General features: G+C 48.4%; 1 long non-coding RNA gene across 3 annotated transcripts; it reads right to left on the reverse strand.

The window, feature by feature from the left end:
- Positions 1–18,794: 18,794 nt before the first annotated feature.
- Positions 18,795–23,547, reverse strand: LOC123569061 (uncharacterized). 3 transcript variants are annotated; one of them, XR_010581428.1, is made up of 4 exons: positions 23,403–23,547; positions 22,650–22,758; positions 22,299–22,383; positions 18,795–21,851 (listed from the first exon to the last, which is right to left on the reverse strand). It is a non-coding gene; the product is annotated as an uncharacterized lncRNA (long non-coding RNA). The 3 variants fall into 3 exon arrangements; XR_010581427.1 differs by having other exon boundaries at positions 23,318–23,547; XR_006692575.2 differs by having other exon boundaries at positions 22,650–23,547.
- Positions 23,548–25,906: the final 2,359 nt, after the last annotated feature.

Consider the following 25,906-nt stretch of genomic DNA (forward strand, 5'->3'; position numbering starts at 1 on the left):
GATGTGATAATGTTACTGGAAAAGGAGTCTCAACTCGGACCCTAAGAGAGGGTTCTTGCATCTCACCAAGGAAGGAATCCAAGACATGTTGCAGAGTGCAATGAGAAGAGATAGTTTATTAAAAGCTACTCTGGGCTGGGCGTGGTGGCTCACACCTGTAATCCCAGCACTTAGGGAGACCAAGGTGGGCGGATCACTTAACGTCCGGAGTTTGAGACCAGCCTGGCCAACGTGGTGAAACCCTGTCTCTAATAAAAATACAAAAATTAGCTGGGCATGATGGCACATGCCTGTAATCCCAGGTACTTGAGAGGCTGAGGTAGGAGAATCGCTCGAACCCAGGAGATAGAGGTTGCAGTGAGTCAAGATAGCGCCATTGTACTCCAGCCTGGGCAGCAAGAGCGAGACTCCATCTCAAAAAAAAAAAAAAAAAGAAAGCTACTCTGTTACAGTCAGGAGGGTGTCCCGAGAAAGTAGGAGGAAGAATGCCCTGTCTTTGTTTAAGTTATTTCTCATAAGGGATCTTGTCTGTGTAAAAGCTAAGCCAAGTCTGTGTCTACGTGCGGGTGAGCAGACAGCATGACAAAATTTATTACTCTATTGATTTAAACTATCCTTAACATTTTAGCGTGTGAGTACATCAAAGCATAACTATAATTATCTTGAAAGCATATATTGTTATGAGTATTGGTACATCTAAACTATAAACATCCCATGACTATGGGTCATGACCAGCAAGAAATGTGCTTTGTTAGTTTCAGGATGGAGCTAAATTTAAAATGGTGTCACTCTGGCTCTCCTAGGCTCTCGCTTCCCTAACAATGAGAAGCAAATAACTCAACTGGCTCAGACCTGTAATCCCAGCACTTTGAGAGGCCGAGGTGTGAGAATCACTTGAGCTCAGGAGTTCGAGACCAGCCTGGGCAAAATGACGAAACCTCATCTTTACAAAAAATACAAAAATTAGCCAGGTGTGGTGGCACATGCCTGTAGTCCCAGCTACTTGGGAGTCTGCTAAGGTGGAATGATAGCGTGAGCCAGGGAGGTTGAGGCAGCAGTGAGCTGAGACCGCATCACTATACTCCAGCTTAAGCAACAGAGTGAGACTCTGTCTCAAAAAAAAAAGGAAAAAAAGGAAGAAGAAGAAGAAAACAAGAAAATAACAAACTACTCATGAAGATCAATGTGGAACACAAAATGAGAGTGTTGGCCAGGTGTGGTGGCTCACACTTGTAATCCCAGCACTTTGTGAGACCAAGGTAGGAGGATCGCTTGAGCCCAGAAGTTTGAGACCAGACTGGGCAACATGGCAAAATCCTGTCTCTGGTAAAAATACAAAAATACAAAAACTAGCTATTCACTGACCACTTGGGTGTAAAGAAAAATAATAATAATTAAAGAAATAATAATAATAATAGGCCAGGCTCGGTCAGGAGTTCAAGACCAGCCTGGCCAACGTGGTGAAACCCCGTCTCTACTAAAAATACAAAATTAGCCGGGTGTGGTGATGTGCACCTGTAGTCCCAGCTACTCAGGAGGCTGAGGCAGGAGAATCGCTTGAACCCGGGAGGCGGAGGTTACAGTGAGCCGAGATCGTGCCACTGCACTGTAGACTGGGTGACAAAGCAAGGCTCCATCTTGAAAAACTAATAATAATAACAAATAATAATAATAAAAGCTAGCTGAGTGTGGTGGTGTGTGCCTGTGGTCCCAGCTACTGGTAAGGCTGAGGTGGGAGAATCACTTGAGCTGGGAGTTTCAGGCTGCAATCAGCCATGATCTTGCCACTGCACTCCAGCCTGAGTGACAGAGTAAGACCCTGTCTCAAAAAGGAAGGAAGGAAGGAAAGAAGGAAGGGAGGGAGGGAGGAAGGGAGGGAGGGAGGGAGGGAGGGAGGGAGGGAGGAAGGAAGGAAGGAAGGAAGGAAGGAAGGAAGGAAGGAAGGAAGGAAGGAAGGAAGGAAAGAAAGAAAGAAAGGAGGGAGGGAGGGAAAGAAAAAGAAAGAGAAGGAAGGAAGGAAGGGAGGGAGGGAGAGAGGGAGGGAGGGAAGAAAGGGAGAGAAAGAATTGGTATCTGATGTGGTTCCAAGATTCCAAGAAAGTACACATATCCCATTAAGTAAGTAATCATGGTGTCTTACTCCATTTTGTGCTGCTAAACAGAATCCCATAGACTGGGTAATTTATAAAGAACAGAAATTTCTCATAGTTCTGGAGGCTGGGAAGTCCAAGATCAAGATACTGGCATCTGGTGAGGGCCTTCTTGCTGCATCGTCCCATGTAGAAGGGCAAAGAGAGGGCAAAGAAAAGGGAGAGAGAGAAAGGGAGAAGGAGAGGGGGAGGAAACAGAAGTTAGATAATTTTTTTTCTTTGTAGAGAAAGGATCTTGCTGTGTAGCCCAGGCTGGTCTCAAACTCCTGGCCTCAAGCAATCCTCCCACTTTGGCCTCTCAAAGGGCTGGAATTACAGGCATGAGCCATCATACCCAGCCCTGATTAGCTATTTCTTTTGACCTAGGACTGCTATGAAAAAAATCACTGAGACATAAAAGCTGCTATGTTTGGGTACCTCTGGCATAGGCAAAGACAGTGTAGTGTGGTGGCATTTAGCAATATTTACTGAGCACTTACTGTGTGCCAGTCATCAATCTAGGCACTGATGATACAGCAAGGAACAAAAGAGAAAAATCACTATGGATAAGAAGCTGATGTTCTAGAGGGAAAAACAGTAAATATCTCAGCGATGGGTTAGGATGTAAAACATAAGTAAAAATAAAAACAATAAAAAGTCAATAATAAACTGATTTATTCATTAGTCAGGGCATGGGCTGAGCATGATGGCTCATGCCTATAATCCCAACACTTCAGGATGCCAAGGTGGGAAGAGTGCTTGAGCCCAGGAGTTAGAGACCAGCCTGGGCAACACGACAACATGGCAAAACCCTGTCTCAACAAAAAATGTAAAAATTAGCCACGCATGGTGGCACATGCCTGTAGTCCCAGCTACTTGGGAGGCTGAGGTGGGAGGATCACTTAGCTCAAGGCTGCAGTGAGCCATGATGGTACCATTGCACTCCAGCCTAGGTGACAGAACAAGACTCTGTCCCTCTCTCTCTCTCAATATATATATACTCAAATGAGTATATATGTATATACTGAGGAATGAGGAAACAGCCATTTGTCCAGGGTCACACAGTCAATAAATGACAGGGCAGGAATTTCGACCCTGGTGTGTGGGAGATAAGGATGAAAGTGGAATGCAGTACTCTGTGGTATGGACTTCATTTCTCTCTCCATGAGAAACCACGAAAGGCTTTCAAATATAGAAGTGACATTTAGCCCAGGCATGGTGGTTCATACCTGTAATCCCAGCACTTTGGGATGCTTGTGAATAGCTACTGCACTCCAGCCTGGGCAACATAGTGAGACCCTGATCTAAAAAAAAATTAGATATTGTGCATGAAGCACTCAGCACATCAGAGTTCTCTGGAAGTGGTTGGTGTTATGGCTTTTTTTGTTTTGTTTTGTTTTGTTTTTGAGATGGAGTCTCAGTCTGTCGCCAGGCTAGAATGCAATGGCACAAACTCGGCTCGCTTGGCCCACTCTGCCCGCTGAGGTGGGCGGATCACCTGAGGCCAGGAGTTCAAGACCAGCCTGGCCAACATGGTGAAACCCCATGTCTACTAAAAATACAAAAAGTAGCTGGGCATGGTGTCAAGTGCTTATAATCCCAACTACTTGGGATGCTGAGACAGGAGAATTACTTGAACTCAAGAGGCAGAAGTTGCAGTGAGCCGAGATTGTGCCACTGCACTCCAGACCAGGTAACAGAGCGAGACTCCATCTCAAAAAAAAAAAAAAAAAGTTCGGGTGCGGTGGCTCACGCCTGTAATCTCAGCACATTGGGAGGTCGAGGCAGGCGGATCACAAGGTCAAGAGATCAAGACCATCCTGGCCAACATGGTGAAACCCCATCTCTAACTAAAAATACAAACATTAGTTGGATGTGGTGGCACGTGCCTGTAGTCCCAGCTACTTGGGAGGCTGAGGCAAGAGAATCACTTGAACCTGGGAGGCGGAGGTTTCAGTGAGCCGAGATCACGCCACTACACTCCAGCCTGGTGACAGAGGGAGACTCTGTCTCAAAAAAAAAAAAAAAAAAAAAAGTGACATTTATTTATTCATCTGTTTAACATTCAATAAATAGTTATCATATGCCTGTGTTAACAAACAAAAATAAAACACCAGTGTTTGTTCACCTGGCAAGTAGCCACAAGGACTTGGGTTTTGATTAATAGGAGTTTTATTACTTGGTACAAGTAAGGAGGGCACTGGGAGTATTCTCCAAAGCAGTATCTCCCCGAAGGAAAGTGACAGGAGGGTTTTAGGGGGTGACAGAGAGAGGAGAGGGTGCGTTATGGCGGGTAGAGGAGGGGTCCCAGTTGCGCAGAGTCAGTGTGTCATCACGCCAGCACATGAGGCTGGCATTAGGGTAATGAAGCTATAGCTCCTCTGGGGTGGAGACTTCAGTATTCTAATGAGGAAAGTTCACTTGAGTTCATCGATAAGTTGCCAGGGTCTGTCAAGCACTGGTTTAAACCAACAAGGTGGCCGATTTCTACAGGGTTTGGGGAGCAACAGGCGGCAGCGCTAAAGGCTGTAAAGCAGGCTGATTGCTCAAGTTGATTAAATTCCTAGAATCCCTGGGGTCCTCCTGCCTGCTTACACCCGCTGTGTGTCAGGCACTCCGCCTGTGCCAAGCACTCCAGGTTGAACTTACAGACATAATCGCGCCCTCGGGGACTTCCAGTAAGGCAGGACTGAGCACTCTGCCAGGGGTGCAACAGGGGATCTAGGAGGACAGATGGGGACACGCAGCCCAGCCTGGGACCTCGAAAGGACTCTTGGGGAAAGGCAAAGTTGAAACTTAAAGGCTGAGCTGGAATTTGCAGGTTGAGGAGGGGCGTGGGAAGCAGAGAATATTCTGAGCAGAGGCAACAGCGTGAGTGAAGGCCCAGTGACCTGTGATCTGGCATGTTCACGTTGGCACAGCCCACTTGGCGGCAGAGTGGAGGCTGGAACAGAGGTGGAGGGACGAGGGTGGGAGGCCCCTGGGAGGCTGGTGCAAGAGTTCAAGCTGGAGACTGTGGAGTCCTACCCTGGGGGCAGGAATGGGAGGGGCTGAACGTAATTGAGACGAATAAGAGTAACACCTCTTGGCCAGAGGCTGAGGCAGGAGAATCGCTTGAACCTGGGAGGTGGAAGTTGCAATGAGCGGAGATCGTGCCACTGCACTCCAGCCTGTGCGATAGATTATGATTGTGACACTGCACTCCAACCTGGGTGGCAGAGTGAGACCTTGTCTCAAAAAAAATAAATAAATAAAATTTAAAATAATAATAATGGCCATGTGTGGTGGCTCACACCTGTAATCCCAACACTTTGGGAGGCTGAGGCGAGTGGATCACTTGAGGTCAGGAGTTCGAGACCAGCCCTGCCAACATGGTGAAACTTCGTCTCTATGAGAAACACAAAAATTGGCAAGGTGTGGTGGTGCGTGCCTGTAATCCTAGCTACTCGGGAGGCTGAGGCAGGAGAATCGCTTGAACCGGGAGGTAGAGGTTGCGGCGAGTTGAGATCGTGCCATTGCACTCCAGCCTTGGTGACAGAGCGAGACTCCGTCTCCAAAAAATAAATAAATAAATACCTCAGCCACCCCAGTAGCTAGGATTACAGGCACGCGCCACCACGCCCAACTAATTTTTGTATTTTTAGTAGAGATGGGGTTTCACCATGTTGGCCAGGCTGGTCTCAAACTCCTAGCCTCAGGTGATCCACCCACCTCAGTCTCCCAAAGTGCTGGATTACAGGTGTGAGCCATCACGCCCAGCTGATAATTTTTAAATAATTCAAAGACTTGTCTGGGTCATGCAGGAGGTGGCTTGGCCAGATTTCTAGCTGAGGTTCATCTGACCCTACATCCATGCCCTTGCTACTGCTGCTCCCACCTTCCCATCAGGAAGCTATAGGACTTGGGTTACAGAGGATGAGGAAGTAGAAACCAGAGCTGGCTCTGAGCGGAGACAGATGTACTACTCCTTCCAAGGGCATGTTCCCTTCCAAGGCCCTGTACCTAATTCTGTATTTGGAGTTTTGTTTTGTTTTTGTTTGAGATGGACTCTCGCTCTCTCACCCAGACTGGAGTGCAGTGCTGCAATCTCTGCTCACTGCAACCTCCACCTCCTGGGTTCAAACGATCCTCCTGCCTCGGCCTCCCGAGTAACCGGGATTACAGGCGCGCCACCACGCCCTGCTGATTTTTGTATTCTTAGTAGAGATGGGTTTTTACCATGTTGCCCAGGCTGGTCTCCAACTCCTGACCTCAAGTGATCCATCCATTTCAGCCCCCCAAAGTGCTGGGATTACAGGCATGAGCCACCACGTCTGGCCTTGTTTTTCTTAAAGAGAGCCTTGGGCTACTGAAAGCTTTTCTAGGTCTTCTTTACAAGACACTGGTGCTGGGGGCGGGTGATGAGGACGCTCAGGGTGCCCTGTCATGAACTGGAGAAGGCAAAGTACTCCTGAGTCAGGATCTTACCCTGCCATGATGCTTCCTGGGTCTAATGATGGGCCGCCCGTCTTCCCAGCCACCCACGGAGCCAGGGAGGATCCCCGTTTTCTGGGGCCTGAAGCTTCAACAATTTGGATGGCTCACACCTGTAATTCCAAAGCTTTGAAAGGTCAAGGCGAGAGGATCACTGAGCTGCTACGACCTGCCTATATTTTGCTGTGAAAAGCAGAGGTGCCTCCCGCTAACTCAACATTAAACACAGGTTGTCTGCCTTGCCAGCCTCCTGCCTCCTCTCCGTGCCCCTCCTCCCTCCCTCCCTCTCCTTTTGTCTCCCCATCCCCGCTTTTCCCCACTCACCTCTCTCCCTGACAGCAGCGCCTCCCCGCCTCCACCCACAGAATCAGGGCCCAGAGCCCTCCCCACAGTCTGAGCAGGACTCCTAGTTTCGGGGGAGCCGGCAGTTTGAGCTCCGAGTCTGGCCCTGCCCTGTTGGTGACCGGGGCAGTCACTTCTCTCTGGACATCAGTTTCCCCATTTCCCATGCACACATAACCTGGGCCCTGGGCTCCTTGTCCTGAAGCACAGCGGGTGTCTCTAGCTCTCCCTAAGTCAGGAAGAAGGTAGAAAAAGGGGCTCATGCTGGGGCCCTGGCTCCCCTCCTCACCATCCACAGCAGCCCTGGCAGTATCTCAGGTGCCTGTCATTGGGTGAGCAGGGTAGGCAGGCTTCGGGTCTCTGGTCTGTTACTGCCCAGACCTTTGGAGCATTCCCATGCAGGGTCTCGCATGGGCCTCCCTCCCCACTTCACAGGGACTCCCCGCTCTGATGCTCTGTCTCCTTTTTTATTTTTTTATTTTTTTTGAGATGGAGTTTCTCTCTTGTTGCCCAGGCTGGAGTGCAATGGCGTGATCCCAGCTTACTGCAACCTCCGCCTCCCAGGTTTAAGCAATTCTCCTGTTTCAGCCTCCTGAGTAGCTGGGTTACAGGCATGCACCACCACACCCAGCTAACTTTGTATTTTTAGTGGAGATGGGGTTTCACCATGTTGATCAGGCTGGATGGTTTTGAACTCCTGACCTCAGGTGATCCACCTGCCTCCACCTCCCAAAGTGCTGGGATTACAGGCATGAGCCACCATGCCGGGCTGATGCTCTATCTCCTTAACCCTCAAATTCTTCCCTCACTTCCTTCCAGGCTATAACCCTTCCCCCACCTGTTAATACATCCCCTATGAATACATCCTACCCAAGTCCTGGGTACATGGAGGAGATGTTTAGGCAGGTGTTTAATACACAAAACAAAAATAAGGGCAGGGGAAAAAAAAGGAAAACCAAACGAAACAAAAATAGCAGCTATTTTGCTGAATGGATCCCCAACCATCTGAAAAGATCTGGGCGGGGCATGGTGGTTCACATCTGTAGTCCCAGCACTTTAGGAGGTCATGGTGGGAGGATTATTTGAGGCCAGGAGTTGGAGACCAGCCTGCACAATATAATGACATAGAGACCATGTCTCTACATAATAAAAATAAAAAATTGATGGGGCGTGGTGGTGTGAGCCTGTAGTCCCAGCTACTTGGGAGGCTGAGGCAGGAGGATTGCTTGAGCCCAGGAGTTTGGGGGCTCAGGGCTGCAGTGAGCTATGATGCCACTGCACTCCAGTCCAGGTACAGAGTGAGATATTGTCTTTTTTTTTTTTTTTTAAAAAGGGCCAGGCACAGTGGCTCACACCTGTAATCCCAGCACTTTGGGAGGTCGAGGCAGGTGGATCACCCAAGGTCAGGAGTTCAAGACCATCCAGCCTGATCAACATAGTGAAACCCCGTCTTTACTAAAAATACAAAAAGTATCCAGGCGTGGTGGCACAAACCCATAATCCCAGCTACTTGGGAGGCTGAGGTAGGAGAATCACTTGAACCTGGGAGGCGGAGGTTGCAGTAAGCTGAGATGGCGCCACTGCACTCCAGCCTGGGCAACAAAAGCAAAACTCCGCCTTAAAACAAACAAACAAACAAACAAACCAGCTTTAAGTCACAATTACACAACTTAAGCTAAACAAAATAAAAATGAAGACATCTGTTTGTGACATCCCACCCTGGAGCCTAAGGACACTGCTTCCTTCCAAGGCAACGAGTGCAGGAACCTGAGTTGTTTTGGCATATTTAGAAGCAGTTCTCCAGCCAGACACAGTGGCTCACGCCTGTAATCCCAACACACTGGGAGGCCAAGGCAGGCGGATTGCTTGAGCCCAGGAGCTTGAGACCAGCCTGGGAAACATGATGAAACCCTGGCTCTACAAAAACAAGACAAAATGAAAACTAGCCAGGCGTGACAGTGCTAGAGTCCCAGCTACTTAGGAGGCTGAGATGGGAGGGTCATTTCAGCCTGGGTATGTCGTAGCTGCAGTGAGCTATGATGAAGCCACTGCACTCTAGCCTGCATGGCAGAGCGAGACCCGGTCTCAAAAAGAACAAAAAAGAGAGAAAAGAAAAAGAAGCAGTTCTGTGCCCTGTTTCACTGAAAGGCTACAAACATAGCCTACCCCCACCCCCACCGCCCTGACACACCCCCAGTCTTTCTGCTGGCAGGTCCCATGGAGGAGGAGGACTGAAGGGCATTGTGTTTTATGTTCCGGGGTTATAGCTTACATTTTTTTCCCCTGGTGTTTTCTTCAGGTGTGTGTGTGTATATATGTGTGTGTGTGTGTGTATATGTATACATATATTATTTTATATACGTGTGTATATATATATACACACATACGTGTGTGTGTGTGTATATATATATATATATTTTTTTTTTTTTTTAAGCAGACCTCTTTACCCTGAAGATGAGTCTTGGGCCATTTGCTCTCTTGGTATGAGATTCCCTATTATCAATACTGCTGGCCCCAATTTCTTTTTTTTGAGACAGACTCTCACTCTGTCACCCACGCTAGAGTGCAGTGGTATGATGTCGGCTCACTGTGGCCTCTGCCTCCTGGGTTCTAGCGATTCTCCTGCCTCAGCCTCCTGAGTAGCTGAGACTACAGGCATGCACCACCACACCCAGCTAATTTTTGTATTTTTAGTGGAGATGAGGTTTCACCATGTTGGCCAGGCTGGTCTCAAACTCCTGACCTCAAGTGATCTGCCTGCCTCAGCCTCCCAAAGTGCTGGGATTACATGCATGAACCACCGAGCCGGGCCTGGCCCAACTTTTGACCGTCATTATGCTGAGTGTCTGTCTTTCTCTCTGAGAAACAGGATCAAGTCCTCTGATAGTGCTATGTCCATCAGCATTCCTAATTCCTGGGTTTTCCGCCCGACTGCAGGAGAAATCCTGCCATGATATAATTGGACCACAGTGGGGTTGGGTTCTATGCAGTTTTTTCCCTCACATTTTAATACACAAGTAATAATGGTATACCTGTGTTTTAAAAAATCTCAAAAAGGAGGCTGGGCATGGTGGCTCATGCCTGTAATCCCAGCACTTTGGGAGGCTGAGGTGGGCGGATCATGAGGTCAGGTGTTCGAGACCAGCCTGACCAATATGGTGAAACCCCATCTGTACTAAATATACAAAAATTAGCCGGGTGTGGTGATCCGTGCCTGTAATCCCAGCTACTCAGGAGGCTGAGGCAGGAAAATCGCTTGAACCTGGGAGGCAGAGGTTGCAGTGAGCCAAGATCATACCACTACACTCCAGCCTGGGCAACAAAGCAAGACTCTGTCTCAAAAAAAAAAAAGAAAAAAAAATCTCAAAAAGGAAATGAAAAGAATTCTTCATACTAAAACTTGTGGGACACAGTTAAAGCAGTACTCAGATGAAAATTGACAGCCTTAAATACTTTCATTTTTAATAAAAGACCAAAAATAAATGAACCTGCCAGGCGTGGTGGCTCACGCCTGTAATCCCAGCACTTTGGGAGGCCGAGGGGGGTGGATCATGAGGTCAGGAGATGGAGACCACGGTGAAACCCCGTCTCTACTAAATATACAAAAAATTAGCCAGGTGCGATGGCGTGCACCTGTAGTTCCAGCTGCTCGGGAGGCTGAGGCAAGAGAACGGCATGAACCTGGGAGGCGGAGCTTGCAGTGAGCCGAGATCGCACCACTGCACTCCAGCCTGGGTGACAGAGCAAGACTCCGTCTCAAAATAAATAAATAAATACATAAAAATAAATACATAAAAACAAATGAACCGAGTATTCGGCCTACGAAATTAGGAAAACAGCAATAAAATAAGAGGGAAAAATAAAATGAAGCCTGACATTAATGAAATAGAAAAAAGATACTAAAAGAATAAATAAATGGGCCAGGTGTTGTGGCTCATGCCTGTAATCCCAGCATTTTGGGAGACCAAGGTGGGTGGATCACTTGAGGTCAGAGTTCAAGACCAGCCTGGCCAACATGGCAAAACCCCGTCTCTACTAAAAATACTAAATTAGCCAGGTGTAATGATGCCTACACCTGTAATCCCAGCTACTCGGGAGGCTGATGCAGGAGAATCACTTGAACCCAGGAGGCAGAGGTTGCAGTTAGCCATGATTGTGCCATGCACTCCAGTCTGGGTGACAGAGTGGGACTCTGTCTCAGAACAAGAAAAAAGGTCAGGCGTGGTGGCTCACGCCTGTAATCCCAGAACTTTGGGAGGCCAAGGCAGGCAGATCACTCCAGGTCAGGAGTTCAAGACCAGCCTGACCAACATGATGAAACCTCTGACTCTACTAAAAATTCAAAAATTAATTGGATGTGGTGACTGGTGCCTGTAATCAAGCTTCTAGGGAGGCTGAGGCAGAAGAATCACTTGAACCCGGGAGGTGGAAGTTGCAATGAGCCAAGATAGTGCTACTACACTCCAACCTGGGTGACAGAGTGAAACTCCAGCTCAGAAAAAAAAAAAAAAAAAAGGAAAAGAAAGAAAAAAAAAGGATTGCGTAGATTCCCCCATCTCCCCCTTCCCCTATGAAGAAGGATGTTTAAGTGTCTGTACTACATGGGCTATTAGGTGGGCCTTCTGCAATTCCCCTGTGCTTTGCACATTAAATACAATTGTATGCTTTTCTCTCCCATTCATCTTTCTATCACAAGTTCACTTCAGCTAACTTTCACCCCTACAAGAACCATCACATGCCCAACGATGTGGCATGAATAATAAGGATGAATGAAGACTCAGGGCTGGGATGTTCCAGCTAGAAATGAAATTTGCGGAGAAAAACGGAGACCCAGAGAGGGAAAGAATCTTATCGGAGATCTCAGAATGACCATCTGTCACAGAAGGACCGTCCGGTCAGAAGAGAATCTACTTTAATTCCACAGACCTGGAAAACGAACCCAGCGGGAGACTATTTCCCAGAATCAGGCGCCACCTGCAGATTGTCAGGAGAAACAGCAGGAGCCTGAGGGCCAGGACTCGGGTGATGGAATCGTTTTCTTCCCCCCCCCTCCCCCGGCATCAGGCTCCGATATGGCTCAGCACAACACTGCTACTAATCTTGGTTTGGGTTAAAATTTTGACATTTTGTCCATCATGGAATTTTTTTGCATTAATTTTGATTTTTTTTTTCTTTTTGAGACGGAGTTTCGCTCTGCTGCCAGGATGGTGTGCAAATCGTGCAATTTCAGTTCACTGCACCTTCCACTTTGCAGGTTCAAGTGTTTCTCCTGCCTCAGCCTCCCCAGTAGCTGGGACTACAGGCACGTGCCACCACACCCAGCTAATCTTTGTATTTTTAGTAGAGACAGGGTTTCACCATGTTGGCCAGGATAGTCTCGATCTCTTGACCTCATGATCTGCCCACCTCAGTCTCCCAAAGTGCTGGGTTTACAGGCGTGAGTCACTGTGCCCGGCCTAATTTTGAATTTTAAACAATTATTTGTCTCGATTACTGAGGTTTTTGGTACCCCCTAAAATTTTACACCCTAAATTTTGAGTACTTCACTCACTTCCCATTCTGCAACTTGCCAAAACTTGGAATCTTCATCCCCCATCCCAGTACTGCCATCTCACCAGAGGACCTCACCTCTTCCATAAGAGTACAGACAAAAACACAAGCCCAGCTGCCGTCCTTCATCTCCCTCCCCGCCTCTACTCCCTCCTCTCTCCTTCCCCATCCCTCCCCTCCGTCCCTCCTTCTCTCCTCCCTCCCTTTCTCCCTTCCTTCCTTCCTTCCTGGCAGGCAGCTATGTTAAACATTCAGGTAGTGTATCTGCCCTTAGACAGCTGTTAAGTAAGGAGACACCTGCAAATGCAATAAAGAGTTACAAGGGCCGGGTGCAGTGGCTCACGCCTGTAATCCCAGCACTTTAGGAGGCCGAGGCGGGCGGATTACGAGGTCAGGAGATTGAGACCATCCTGGCTAACACAGTGAAACCCCGTCTCTACTAAAGAATACAAAAAATTAGCTGGGCTATAAAAAAAAAAAAAAAGCTGGCACCTATAGTCCCAGCTACTCGGGAGGCTGAGGCAGGAGAATGGCATGAACCCAGGAGGCGGAGGTTGCAGTGAGCCGAGATTGCACCACTGCACTCCAGCCTGGGTGACAGAGCAAGACTCCGTCTCAAAAAAAAAAAAAAAAAAAAAAGAGTTACAAGAGGTTTAAATGGCCAAGGGAAGAATTATATCTGGGATTATGGGAGGGAAAGAGCCTGGATGGGCTTCAGCCCAGTGCCCATGTATACCTGCTGCTTTATTCATGTTTGAAACACAGTAAGTTATCTAGCACTTGCTATGTGCCTGGACAGAGTGTTCTATAAGCATGAGCTCATCAGATCAACAGACACCCCCGTGATAGAGACACCACTTTTACCTTCATATACAAATGAGGAAACAGAGGTCAGAGATGTTAAGTCATTCACTCAAAGTCCCTCAGCTGGTAAGTGGCAGAGCAATGATTTAATCTGAGGTCTGCCTGACTCAAAGCCCATTGTCGTCATCATTAGGCCATATGCATTCCTTCAACAAATATTTCTACATGCCTACTATGTGCCAGGACCTGTTCTAGGTGCTGGGGATATGGCCATGAAGAAAATGGCTAAAGATTTATCTCCCATGCAGCATTCATTCTGGCAAGGGAGGACCAGCGATAAAAAACATAATTTCAGATAGAAGAAAAAGAGTTATGAAAAAAACAAAGCAGGCCGGGCATAGTGGCTCATGCCTGTAATCCCAGCACTTTGGGGAGGCCGAGGTGGGAGGATCACTTGAGGTCAGGAGTTCGAGACCAGCCTGGCCAATATGGTGAAACCCTATCTCTACTAAAAAAAATAAAACACACACACACACACACACACACACAAATTAGCCAGACATGGTGGCATGCACCTGTAATCCCAGCTACTCAGGAGGCTGAGTCAGGAGGATGGTTTGAGCCCAGGAGGTGGAGGTTGCAGTGAGCCAAGATTGTGCCACTGTACTCCAGCCTGGGTGACAGAGCTAAACTCTGTCTCATAAATAAATAAATAAATAAATAAATAAATAAATAAAGCAGGGGGTAATGGGAGAGAATAAGTGGGTGGTCAGGAAGGCTCTCTGAAGAGGGGCACTTAAGATGACACGTGAATACTAAGGAATCTGCCAAGTGGCTATTGAGAGGAGTGTTCCAGGCAGAGGGAACAGGGAGTGCAAAGGCCCTGGGGTAGGAGCAAGCTGGGCACGTTTGTGGAACCAACAGAAGGTTGATGTGGCTGGAACACAGTGAACAAAGAGGAGGGAGGGAGGCAAGGAGGTCTAGGGCCATGGCAGTCACACAGGGCTTAGTAGGCCATGAGGAGGTTAGATTTCATCCTGAAAGCAATGGGAAGCCATTGGAGGGATTTAAGCAGGAAGGTGATGGGATGTGATTAACGTTTGTAAAAGATCACTCTAGTCTACAGTTTTTCAACCTTAGTACTACTGACATTTTGGTCCAGATATTCTTGGTTGTCCAGGGGACTGTGCTGTATACTATAGGGTATCTAGCAGCATCCCTAGCCTCCACCCACTAGATGCCAGTAACACAACCACAGTTGTGACACCCAAAGTGTCTCCGGGCATACCAAATGTCCCCTGGAGGGAAAACTTGTCTCCAGCTGAGAGCCACTACTGTACTCATAAAAGTAAAGAAGGGCTGTGGAAGTGTTCCTGATTGATGGAGTCTACAAGACAGGACAACTAAATGCAATATCTAATCTTACACTAACTAGATCCTGCACTATGAGGGCATTATTGAGTCAATTACTAAAATAAGATTATGGGCTGCGCGCAGTGGTTCACACCTGTAATCCCGACACTTTCGGAGGTCAAGGTAGGAGAATCACTTGAGCCTAGGAGTTTGAGACCAGCCTGGCCAACATGGTGAAACCCCGTCTCTATTAAATATACAAAAATTAGCTGGGTGTGGTGGCACACACCTGTAATCCCAGTGACTCAGGAGGCTGAGGCAGGAGAATCGCTTGAACCCAGAAGGCAGAGGTTGCGGTGAGCCGAGATCGCGCCATTGCACTCCAGCCTGGGCGACAAAAGCGAAACTCCGTCTCAAAAAAAAAAAAAAAAAAATAGCTTGAGTTGATGGCATGTGCCTGTAATCCCAGTTACTTCGGAGACTCGGAGGCAGGAGAATCACTTGAACCTGGGAGGCGGAGGTTGCAATGAGCTGAGATCTCGCCACTGCACTCCCGCCTAGGCAACAGAGCGAGACTCAGCCTCAAAAAAAAAAAAAAAGAAAAGAAAAGAAATGAGAGGACAGAGGGGGCTCGAGGGTGAGCCCACACTAAACACCTAGGTGGGGATGCTGGTGACAGACATGGGGAGGTCTAGGGGAGAAGCAGGACCTGTCCCCATTTCACCCGGCCGGAGTCTGGAATTCCTGCCACAGCTGTGTCCAGCCACCACCAGAGGGCAATGGGGCCCTTGATGACCAAAGAGCCAGCCTGAATCCTGGAGCAGGGCAGGGGTGAACAATCCACCTGCAGGCCCAGGGAGCGGGTGGGGATCTGGGGGTGCCTCGGCGGCCTCTGAGCCACCAGGACGCTGTGCTCCTTGCAGCGCAATCTTGTGGGAGGGGAAGGGAAATAAATTAAATCCTAAAACCCTAGAATCTGAAAACTGTCACTGTAGCCATTCCAGTGTTTCCCTGAGGACAGAAGCAGACTCCGTAAGATGGTCCTGGGGTCCTAGGGCCTTGCTGCCGGCCCTCGCCTGCCTCCACTCGACCCCAGCACCCTGGAGAGGGACTGGGCTCCCTAAGAAGGCACTGTACACATGCACGCACGCATGCACGCACGCACGCACACACTCTCTTCAGCTGACGCTCTCTCCTCCCCCAGGCTTCCTACACATCCTTCAGGGGTCCTTCCTCTAAGACCCTTTCCTGACTCAGGCCCTGGGTCAGGGCTATTCCCCCTACTTCTCCCATCACACCCCTCTTTTCCTAAATGTTAGTAGTCAGTCTACCTGGCTGGCTCCTCAGCTCATCTGTGGCTCTGAAGGCTCAAAGAATATTTGTTGAATGAATGAAAGAATGAGTGAAGGCCTGGTGCTGTGGTTCATGCCTGTAATCATAGCACTCTGGGAGCCCGAGGCATGGGGATCGCTTGAGGCCAGGAGTTCGAGACCAGGCTGGGTAACATAGTGATACCCCATCTCTACAGAAATAAAAAGTAAAATTAGCTGGGTAGTGGTGTGCACCTGTAGTCCTAGCTACTCAGGAGGCTGGGAGCAGGAGGATCACTTGAGCCCAGGAGTTGAAGGTTACAGTGAGCTATGATTGCACCACTGCTCTCCAGCCTAGGGTACAGAGCAATACCCTGTCTCTAAAAACAAAAATAAGAAAAGAAACAGTGAGTGAATCTAAGATTGCAAGAAGAAAACACCTCAGGCCGGGCGCGGTGGCTCACGCCTGTAATCCCAGCACTTTGGGAGGCCGAGGCAGGCGGATCACGAGGTCAGGAGATCGAGACCATCCTGGCTAACGTGGTGAAACCTCGTCTCTACTAAAAGTACAAAAACTTAGCCGGGCGTGGTGGCGGGCACCTATAGTCCCAGCTACTCAGGAGGCTGAGGCAGGAGAATGGCATGAACATGGGAGGCGGAACTTGCAGTGAGCTGAGATCGTGCCACTGCACTCCAACCTGGGCAACAGTGCAAGACTCCAACTCAAAAAAAAAAAAAAGAATATCTCAGTTCATCAACCTGTGGTTTTGATGTCAGAGACCTGAGTTCAAGTGATGGCATTGCCACTTGTGAGCTGTGTGACCTTGGCAACTGTCTTAACCTTTCTAAGCTCCAATTGTCTCATCCAGTTACTATAGTTATCGAACAGTTTCAGTGATAAAATGCATGTCAATCTCTTTGCTCAAAATCTCCATATAGTATACGCTCAATAAAAGCAACACAGGGGCAGGGCACAGGGGCTCACGCCTGTAGTCCCAGTATTTTGAAAGACTGAGGTGGGAGGATTGTTTGAGCTCAGGAGTTCAAGACCAGCCTGGGCAACAAAGCGAGACCTCATCTCTATTTAAAAATGAAAATAAAAAACAAGAGGTTTTCATTGTGTGTGTGTGGTTACAAAAATGTAAGCTCTGTGTGTGTGTGTGTGTGTATGCAATAATATCTGTTTTTGCCGAAAAATAAAAATGTCTATATGGAAGGCTATATAATAAACCAATAACCAAATTATTGTTAGCTAATGCCAATGACTGAAATTGGAGGAATAAGGTAAAAATGTTTCTATTGTACTTTATAGATTTCTGTAGTTAGAATTCTTTTCTTTCTTTCTTTTTTTTTTTTTTTTTTTGATATAGTATCTCGCTCTGTTGCCAGGCTGGAGTGCAGTGGTGCGATTTCGGTTCACTGTAACCTCCGCCTCCTGGGTTCAAGCGATTCTCCCGCCTCAGCCTCCTGAGTAGCTGGGAGTACAGGTGCGTGCCACTACGCCTAGCTAATTTTTGTATTTTTAGTAGAGATGGGGTTTCACCGTGTTGGCCAGGCAGGTCTCGATCTCTTGACCTTGTGATCCATCTGCCTTGGCCTCCCAAAGTGCTGGGATTACAGGTGTGAGCCACCGCGCCCAGCCGATGTCTTAATGTCTAACATTAAGCATGTTTTACTTTTTTTTTTTTTTTAAAGATAGGATCTCACTGTCACCCAGGTTGGAGTGCAGTGGCGTGACCATGGCTCACAGCAGCCTTGAACTCCTGGGTTCAAGTAATTCTCCCACCTCAGCCTCCTGAGTAGCTGGGACTACAGGTGCCACCACACCAGGCTAATTTTTTTTTTTTTTTTAATATAGAGGTGGGATCTTGCCCAGGCTTGTGTTAAACACTGGCCTCTTCCCAAAACATTGGGATTACAAGCATGCACAGCATGTTTTACTTTTTAAATAAATAACAGAAAGCTTAAACTTTTTTTTTTTTTTTTTTTTTTTGAGACTGAGTCTTGCTCTTGCTCTGTTGCCCAGGCTGGAGTGCAGTGGCACGATCTCAGCTCAATGCAAGCTCCCAGGTTCACACCATTCTCTTGCCTCAGCCTCCGAAGTAGCTGGGACTACAGGCGCCTGCCACCACAGCCGGCTAATTTTTTGTATTTTTTTTAGTAAAGACGGGGATTCACCACGTTAGCCAGGATGGTCTCAATCCCCTGACCTCATGAACCACCTGCCTCGGCCTCCCAAAGTGCTGGGATTACAGGCGTGAGCCACCACGCCTGGCCCAGAAAGCTTAAGTTTTTTTTAAGTATAGTAAGTATATGAAACAACAGTCTACAACATTAGTCATTAGTCATAAGGGAAATGCAAAACAAAACCACCATGAAATGCCACTGCTCATCACCAGAAAGGTTAAAATTAAAGGTCTGACAATACGAAATGTTGGCAAGAATGTGGAGCAACCGGAACTCTCGTCCATTGTTTGTGAGGGTGTAAAGTGGTAGAAACATTTTGAAAAAGTGTTTGACAGTTTCTAGTAATAAGAACACTTCCTCTATGAACCAGAAATTCCACTCCTGGCTATTTACCCAGGATAATGAAAATATGTGTCCATAAAAAGACTTGTATACAAATGTTCATAGCGTCTTTATTTATAATAGCCAAAACTGGAAGTAAGCCAAGCATCCATCAGAAGGGGAATGGATAAACATCTTGTGGTGGAGCTGTACAGTGGAACACTAAACAGCAATAAAACAAATAAACTACGGATACACGCAACAACACGGGTCAATCACAGACACATAGTGTGATGCAAAAAAAAGCTAGACACAAAAAAAAAGATTGCATTGTTCTTTTTTTAAAATTTTTTTTGAGACGGAGTTTCGCTCTTGTTGCCCAGGCTGGAGTGCAATGGGGCAATCTTGGCTCACTTCAACCTCTGCCTCCCAGGGTCAAGTGATTCTCCTGCCTCAGCCTCCAGAGTAACTGGGATTACAGGCATGTGCCACCATGCCTGGCTAATTTTTGTATTTTTAGTAGAGGTGGGTTTTCACCATGTTGGCCAGGCTGGTCTCGAACTCTTGACCTCAGGTGATCCACCCACCTCAGCCTCCCAAAGTGCTGGGATTACAGGTATGAGCCACTGCACCTGGACTGTGTTGTTCTTTAATTCCATTTTTTTCCATAAGAAATCATATGCCAGGAGTTTAATTGCATTGATATGAAGTTATTGGCTGGGCATGGTGGCTGGTACCTATAATTCCAGCACTTTGGGAGGCCAAGGCAGGAGGATTGCTTGAGCCCAGGAGTTCAAGACTGGGCAACATAGTGAGACCCTGTCTGTACAAAAAATAAAAAAATTAGCAGGGCATGTTGGTGCATGACTGTAGTCCTAGCTACTCAGGAGGCTGAGAGGATGGGAGGATTGCTTGAGTCCGGCAGGACAGAGGTGGGAAGATCGCTCAAACTGGGGAGGCTGAGACTGCAGTGAACCATGATTGTGCCACTGCACTCCAACCTGGGTGACAGAGTGAGACCCTGTCTAAAAAAAATAATAATAATATGTATGAAATTCTATAAACTTAATATAAATGGAATTAAACTGACTTACTGTGATAAAAGTGAAAATAGCTGAAGTGATATGGCCTGAAACAGGAGAGCTTTCTGGGTCCTGGAAGTGTTTCATGTTTTGACCTAGGTGATGGTTATACACTTATACACACAGATTAAAACCTCGTCAAGCTATGCACAAATGTTTGCAGTGTTTTATTTGTTTTTTTTTCTGTTTATTTGTTTTTGAGATGGAGTTTTGCTCTTGTTGCTCAGGATGGAGTGCAGTGGCGTGATCTCAGCTCACCGCAACCTCCGCCTCCTGGGTTCAAGTGATTCTCCTGCCTCAGCCTTCCGAGTGCTGGGATTACAGGCATGCGCCACCATACCTGGCTAGTTTTGTATTTTTAGGAGAGATGGGGTTTCTCCATGTTGATCAGGCTGGTCTCGAACTCCCGACTTAGGTGATCCACCTGCCTCGGCCTCCCAAAGTGCTGGGATTACAGGCGTGAGCCACTGCCCCTGGCCATTGTTTTTGTTTTTGAAATGGCATCTTGCTCTGTTGCCCAGGCTGGAGTGCAGTGGCACTATCTCTGCTCACTGCAACTTCCACCTCCTGGATTCAAGCAATTCTCCTGCCTCTGGAGTAGCTGGGACTACAGGTGCACATCACCACGCCCAGCTAATTTTTGTCTTTTTAGTAGAGATAGGGTTTCGCCATGTTGGCCAGGCTGATCTCAAACTTCTGACCTCAAGTAATCTGCCGGCCCTGGCCTTCCAAAGTGCTGGGATTACAGGCACGAGCCACTGCGCCTAGCCATAATGACGAGTTTTTTTATTTTTTTTATTTTTTTTTATTTTTTTTTTTTTGAGACGGAGTCTCGCTCTGTCGCCCGGGCTGGAGTGCAGTGGCCGGATCTCAGCTCACTGCGAGCTCCGCCTCCAGGTTTACGCCATTCTCCTGCCTCAGCCTCCCGAGTAGCTGGGACTACAGGCGCCCGCCACCTCGCCCGGCTAGTTTTTTGTATTTTTTAGTAGAGACGGGGTTTCACGGTGTTAGCCAGGATGGTCTCCATCTCCATGACGAGTTTTTTTAAAAAGCTAAACAAAAAAGAGTAATACTATATTATTCAATTTCTATAAAATTCTAGAAAATAGCAGCTAATCTATAGTGATGGAAATCAGAACAGTGGGTGCCTGAGAGAGGGAGGGAGGGATTACATGGGGAGAGAGGGAGGGAGGGATTACATGGGGCGAGAGGAAACTTTTGGGGTGATGCATATATTCATTATCTTGACTGTGGTGATGGTTCTATGGATGGACACATCTGCCCCAAATCATCAAATTGTACTTTTTTTTTTTTTTTTGAGACGGAGTCTCGCTCTGTTGCCCAGGCTGGAGTGCAATGGCGCAATCTCTGCTCACTGCAACCTCCACCTCCCGGGTTCAAGAGATTCTCCTGCCTCAGCCTCCTGAGTAGCTGGGATTACAGGCACGTGTCATCATGCCTGGCTAATTTTTGTATTTTTAGTAAAGATGGGGTTTCACCATGTTGACCAGGCTGGTCTCGAACTCCCGACCTCAGGTGATCCACCTGCCTTGGCCTCCCAAAGTGTTGGGATTACAGGTATGAGCTACCGTACCTGGCCAAATTGTACATTTTGAATGCATGCAGGTTATCCGTCAGTTATACTTCCATAAAGCTGCCAAAACATATTTTTAAAACTCATTGCGACTGGTGCATTTGATATATGTAAATCAGGCTTCAACAAGCAGAAGAAAAAGAAAGGAAGAAGCTGTATTTGTACTACTGAGCCTGTTTCCCAGGCTGCACTTCTAGCCTTGCCCAGGCCCCACGGGATCCTTCTTCCTCACTCAGAGAACCCCCCAGAGAATTTCCACAAATCAGCGCCTGGTAGCCCGGCTGGTGCACCTGGCACACACAGCTACTTTCCCAGTGAATCTGTTCTGTCTCCGATGGCCTAATTCAAACACCTCCTCCTTCAGGAAGCCATCAGGCCTCGTGCCACACCCTCCTTGCTGGCTCAAACCTCTATCACGGCCCCATCCACCTTGTAACATCGGAATAGGAATGCAGTGCAGGCCAGGCTTGGGGGCACACACCTGTAATCCCAGCACTTTAGGAGGCTGAGGCAGGCAGATGGCTCGAGTCTAGGAGTTCAAGACCAGCCTGGGCAATTATATCTCTTAAAGAAAAAAAAAAAAAAAAAAGAATCGATGTAGACTCTTCCCATCTTTCACACTAGACACTGACAATCATCACGAGAGAGGGTAACTGCCATTTGATGAGTGGGCCAGGTGCCATCTGTGGATGTCCTCATTGCCAGCCTACAACAACCAGAAGAATGGAAATTACTGGCTCCGTTTTACAAAAAAGGATGCCCAGGCCGGGCGCGGTGGCTCAAGCCTGTAATCCCAGCACTTTGGGAGGCCAAGACGGGAGGATCACGAGGTCAGGAGATCGAGACCATCCTGGCTAACGCGGTGAAACCCCGTCTCTACTAAAAAAATACAAAAAACTAGCCGGGCGAGGTGGCGGGCACCTGTAGTCTCAGCTACTTGGGAGGCTGAGGCAGGAGAATGGCGTAAACCCGGGAAGCGGAGCTTGCAATGAGCTGAGATCTGGCCACTGCACTCCAGCCTGGGCGACAGCGCGAGACTCCATCTCAAAAAAAAAAAAAAAAAAAAAAAGGATGCCCAGAGTGGTGAGAGCCAATCTGAGGCCTCACAGCTGTAATGAAGTTGAGGAACTTCCACCCGCTACTGCTCACTCACCCCGAGGGTGGCCAGAAGCTTCCCTGGATGGGCAGAGAGGAAGGACTTTGCATCTTCAAAACTCTTCAGAGTTATGCAGAGATACCTGACAGGGAGGAAGGGGAGTTACTTTAAGGTAAAAGACATTCCCTTGAAGATTTCCAGAGCAGGACATCCTTAGAGAAAGTAGGTAGCACAGGTAGAAAACCAGGCTCGGCCGAGTGTGGTGGCTCACGCCTATAATCTCAGCAATTTGGGAGGCCAAGGCGGGTGGATCACTTGAGGCCAGGAGTTCAAGACCAGCCTGGCCAACATGGTGAAACCCCGTATCTACTAAAAATACAAAAATTACCTGAGTGTAGTGACATGTACCTGTGATCCCAGCTACTCGGGAGGCTGAGGCAGGAGAATCATTTGAACCCAGGAAGTGGAGGTTACAATGAGCTGAGATCGCACCACTGGACTCCAGCCGTGGCTCCATCTCAAACAAAAACAAAAGCAAACACAAAAACCCACTTAGAACACTGGGAAGAATTTCAGAAGGTCACGGTTGTTATGATCCTCTCCATGATGTAACTGGACAGCAGAGGGGTCTCAGGCCTGAATTTGGGAGTAGAGGGAATATTTCATCCCTTGGCAGGACCAGCCATCTTGACAGGACACCTAGCATCCCTGGATTTCAGACACTAAATGCCAATAACCCTCCCGCTGCCCCACACTCCCCCCTGCAACCCCCCTCTCACAAACATCGGACATAGCCTCCGTAGACACTTTTCTAAATGTCCCCTAGGAGGCGGCACCACCCCTGCCTCCTCACTCAGGGCTCCCTGCACAAATGCGTCGGGTGATGGGGGCTGAATCCAGCCCACACTGCACTTGCCAAGCCAGCTGGGGCCCTGGCACAAGACAGTCCCAGCCTGTTTTCACTGACTTTGCTAATTCTCACAGAGGCACCATGTGGGGTGGGAAGGCCCGGTCCTCGTAACCTCCCTGCTCCCAGGTCCCTGATCAGTCCTTAACACACAGTGGTCCTTGCTCACCTGCGGCCCAGCTCTGGGCTATCTCCATAGCATCCTTTGCCCTGCCTCCCTCCCATCTTCCTCTGGGCCTTCTCTCTGCTCCTACCCTGGGAACTGTCCTCTCAGGAGCGCAGGAGCCAGCTCTCAGCCCTCCTCTCCCGGGCACTCTCGGTACTCAGGAAATATGTTCTGAATTCAGGATTATCCTCGTTCTACTGAGAAGACCTGGAGGACAGAAATCAGCAAGACCTAAAGGGGAGAGGAAGGAGGGCCAGGCTGGGGCGGAGGGGCCCCACCCCGGAGCCCAGGAGCAGCCTCACCACAAGCTGAGTCACAGAAGGCTCAGAGGGCTGCGAGGGCCCAATCGGCACTGCCATCCTGCCCAGGCTCTGAGTCACCAGCTGGTGAGGGGCAGCTGCAGCCCAGCAGGAAACAAAGTCTAGCGTGGAAGAGGTGGGAGGGAGGTGATGGGGCCCGAAACCCCACTCGGCTCGCCTTAGAGGAACTGGGAGTGACTGTCCGGCACTGGCTCAGCAGCAAACAGCTTTCAAGGACGTGCTAGGAGTCAGGAACTGGGCCAGCTCCAGTCCCTTCCTTCTGGGGCTCTCACTTTGGAGGACGGGGTGGATGGGAGGTAAGATTTGTGCACAAGTGCCCAGGACACACAAGGCACACAGGGTTCTTTTTTTTTTTTTTTAGAGATGGGGTTTTGCTCTGTCACTCAGGCTGGCATGCAGCGGAATGATCATAGCTCAATGCAGCCTCAAACTCCTGGGCTCAAGGGATCCTTACTCCTTGACCTCCCAAAACATCAGAGGCTTGAGCCACTACAAGGGGTTCTTTTTCTTTTTCTTTTCTTTTTTTTCCTTTTTTTTTTTTTCAGACGGAGTTTCACTCTTGTCACCCAGGCTGGAGTGCAATGGCGAGATCTCGGCTCACTGCAACCTCTGCATCCCGGGTTCAAGTGATTCTCCTGCCTCAGCCTCCCGAGCAGCTGGGATGACAGGGGCCCACCACCATGCCCAGCTAATTTTTTTTGTATTTTTAGTAGAAACGATGTTTCACCATGTTGGCCAGGCTGGTCTTGAACTCCTGAGCTCAGATGATCCACTTGCCTCGGTCTCCCAAAGCGCTGGGATTACAGGCGTAAGCCACGGCGCCTGGCCGCTTTTTTTTTTTTTTTTTTTTGAGACCAAGTCTTGCTCTGTTGCCCAGGCTGGAGTGCAGTAGCTGGATCTCGGCTCACTGCATCCTCTGCCTCCCGGGTTCAAGGGATTCCTCATACCTCAGTCTCCTGGAAGGGATTTCAGGCACAGGCCACCACTCCCAGCTAAATTTTTTTTTTTTTTTTCAGATGGAGTCTTGCTCTGTCTCGCAGGCTGGAGTGCAATGGTGCGATCTCGGCTCACTGCAACCTCCTCCTCCCGGATTCAAGTGATTCTCCTGCTTCAGCCTCCCGAGTAGATGGGATTTCAAGCACCCACCACCACACCCAGCTAATTTTTTTTGTGTTTTTTAGTAGAGACAGAGTTTCACTGTGTTGGCCAGGGTGGTCTCGAATTCCTGACCTTGTGAGTCACCTGCCTCGGCCTCCCAAAGTGCTGAGATTATAAGCGTGAGCCACTGCAACTGGTCCAACTTTTTTTTTTCAATTAGCCAGGTGTAGTGGTACATGCCTGTAGTCCCGGCTACTCAGGAGGCTGGGTCGGGAGGATTGTTTGAGCCCAGGAGTTTGAGGCTGCAGTGAGCCATGATCAACCCACTGTACTCCAGCCTGGGTTACAGAGCAAGAGGTCTTATCCCTGAAAAAAATAAAAATAAAAATAAAAAAGATATAGCAGAGAAGCCCATTTTGTGTTTGAGAAAAAGCTGAACTTGTAGAATTGCATCTGGAGGATGGTGTGGGAAGTGTGGGGTACTGCAGCTCTAAAGCAGGCAGAGCTATGTATCGGTCTCATCCTCATCTCTTATTTTTTTTGGGGGGACAGGGGTGGACAGAGTCTTGCTCTGTCACCCAGGCTGGAGTACAGTGATGCAATCTTGGCTCACTGCAACCCCCGCCTCTCTGGTGCAAGTGATTCTTGTGCCTCAGCCTCCCGAGTAGCTGGGATTACAGACGTGCACCACCACGCCTGCCTAATTTTTGTATTTTTAGTAAAGATGAGGTTTCACCATGTTGGCCAGGCTGGTCTCAAACTATTGACCTCAGGTAATCTGTCCACCTCGGCTTCCCAAAATGTGTGAGCCACCACACCTGGCTTCATCTGTTACTTTAAAATAACAATAAATTATTTAAAAATAGAGGCTGGGCACGGTGCCTCACACCTGTAATCCCAGCACTTTGGGAGGCCGAGGCAGGTGGATCACGAGGTCAGGAGTTTGAGACTAGCCTGGTCAACATGGTGAAACCCCGTCTTTACTACAAATACAAAAATTAGCTGGACGTGGTGGCACGCGCCTGTAATCCCAGCTACTCAGGCGGCTGAGGCAGGAGAATCGCTTGAACCCAGGAGGCGGAGGTTGCAGTGAGCTGAGATGGCGCCACTGCACTGCAGCCTGGTGACAGAGCAAGACTCTTGTCTTGCAAAAAAAAAAAAAAAAAATAGAGAT

This window comes from Macaca fascicularis, chromosome 15 (assembly GCF_037993035.2).
Source record: "Macaca fascicularis isolate 582-1 chromosome 15, T2T-MFA8v1.1".
NCBI lineage: Eukaryota > Metazoa > Chordata > Mammalia > Primates > Cercopithecidae > Macaca > Macaca fascicularis.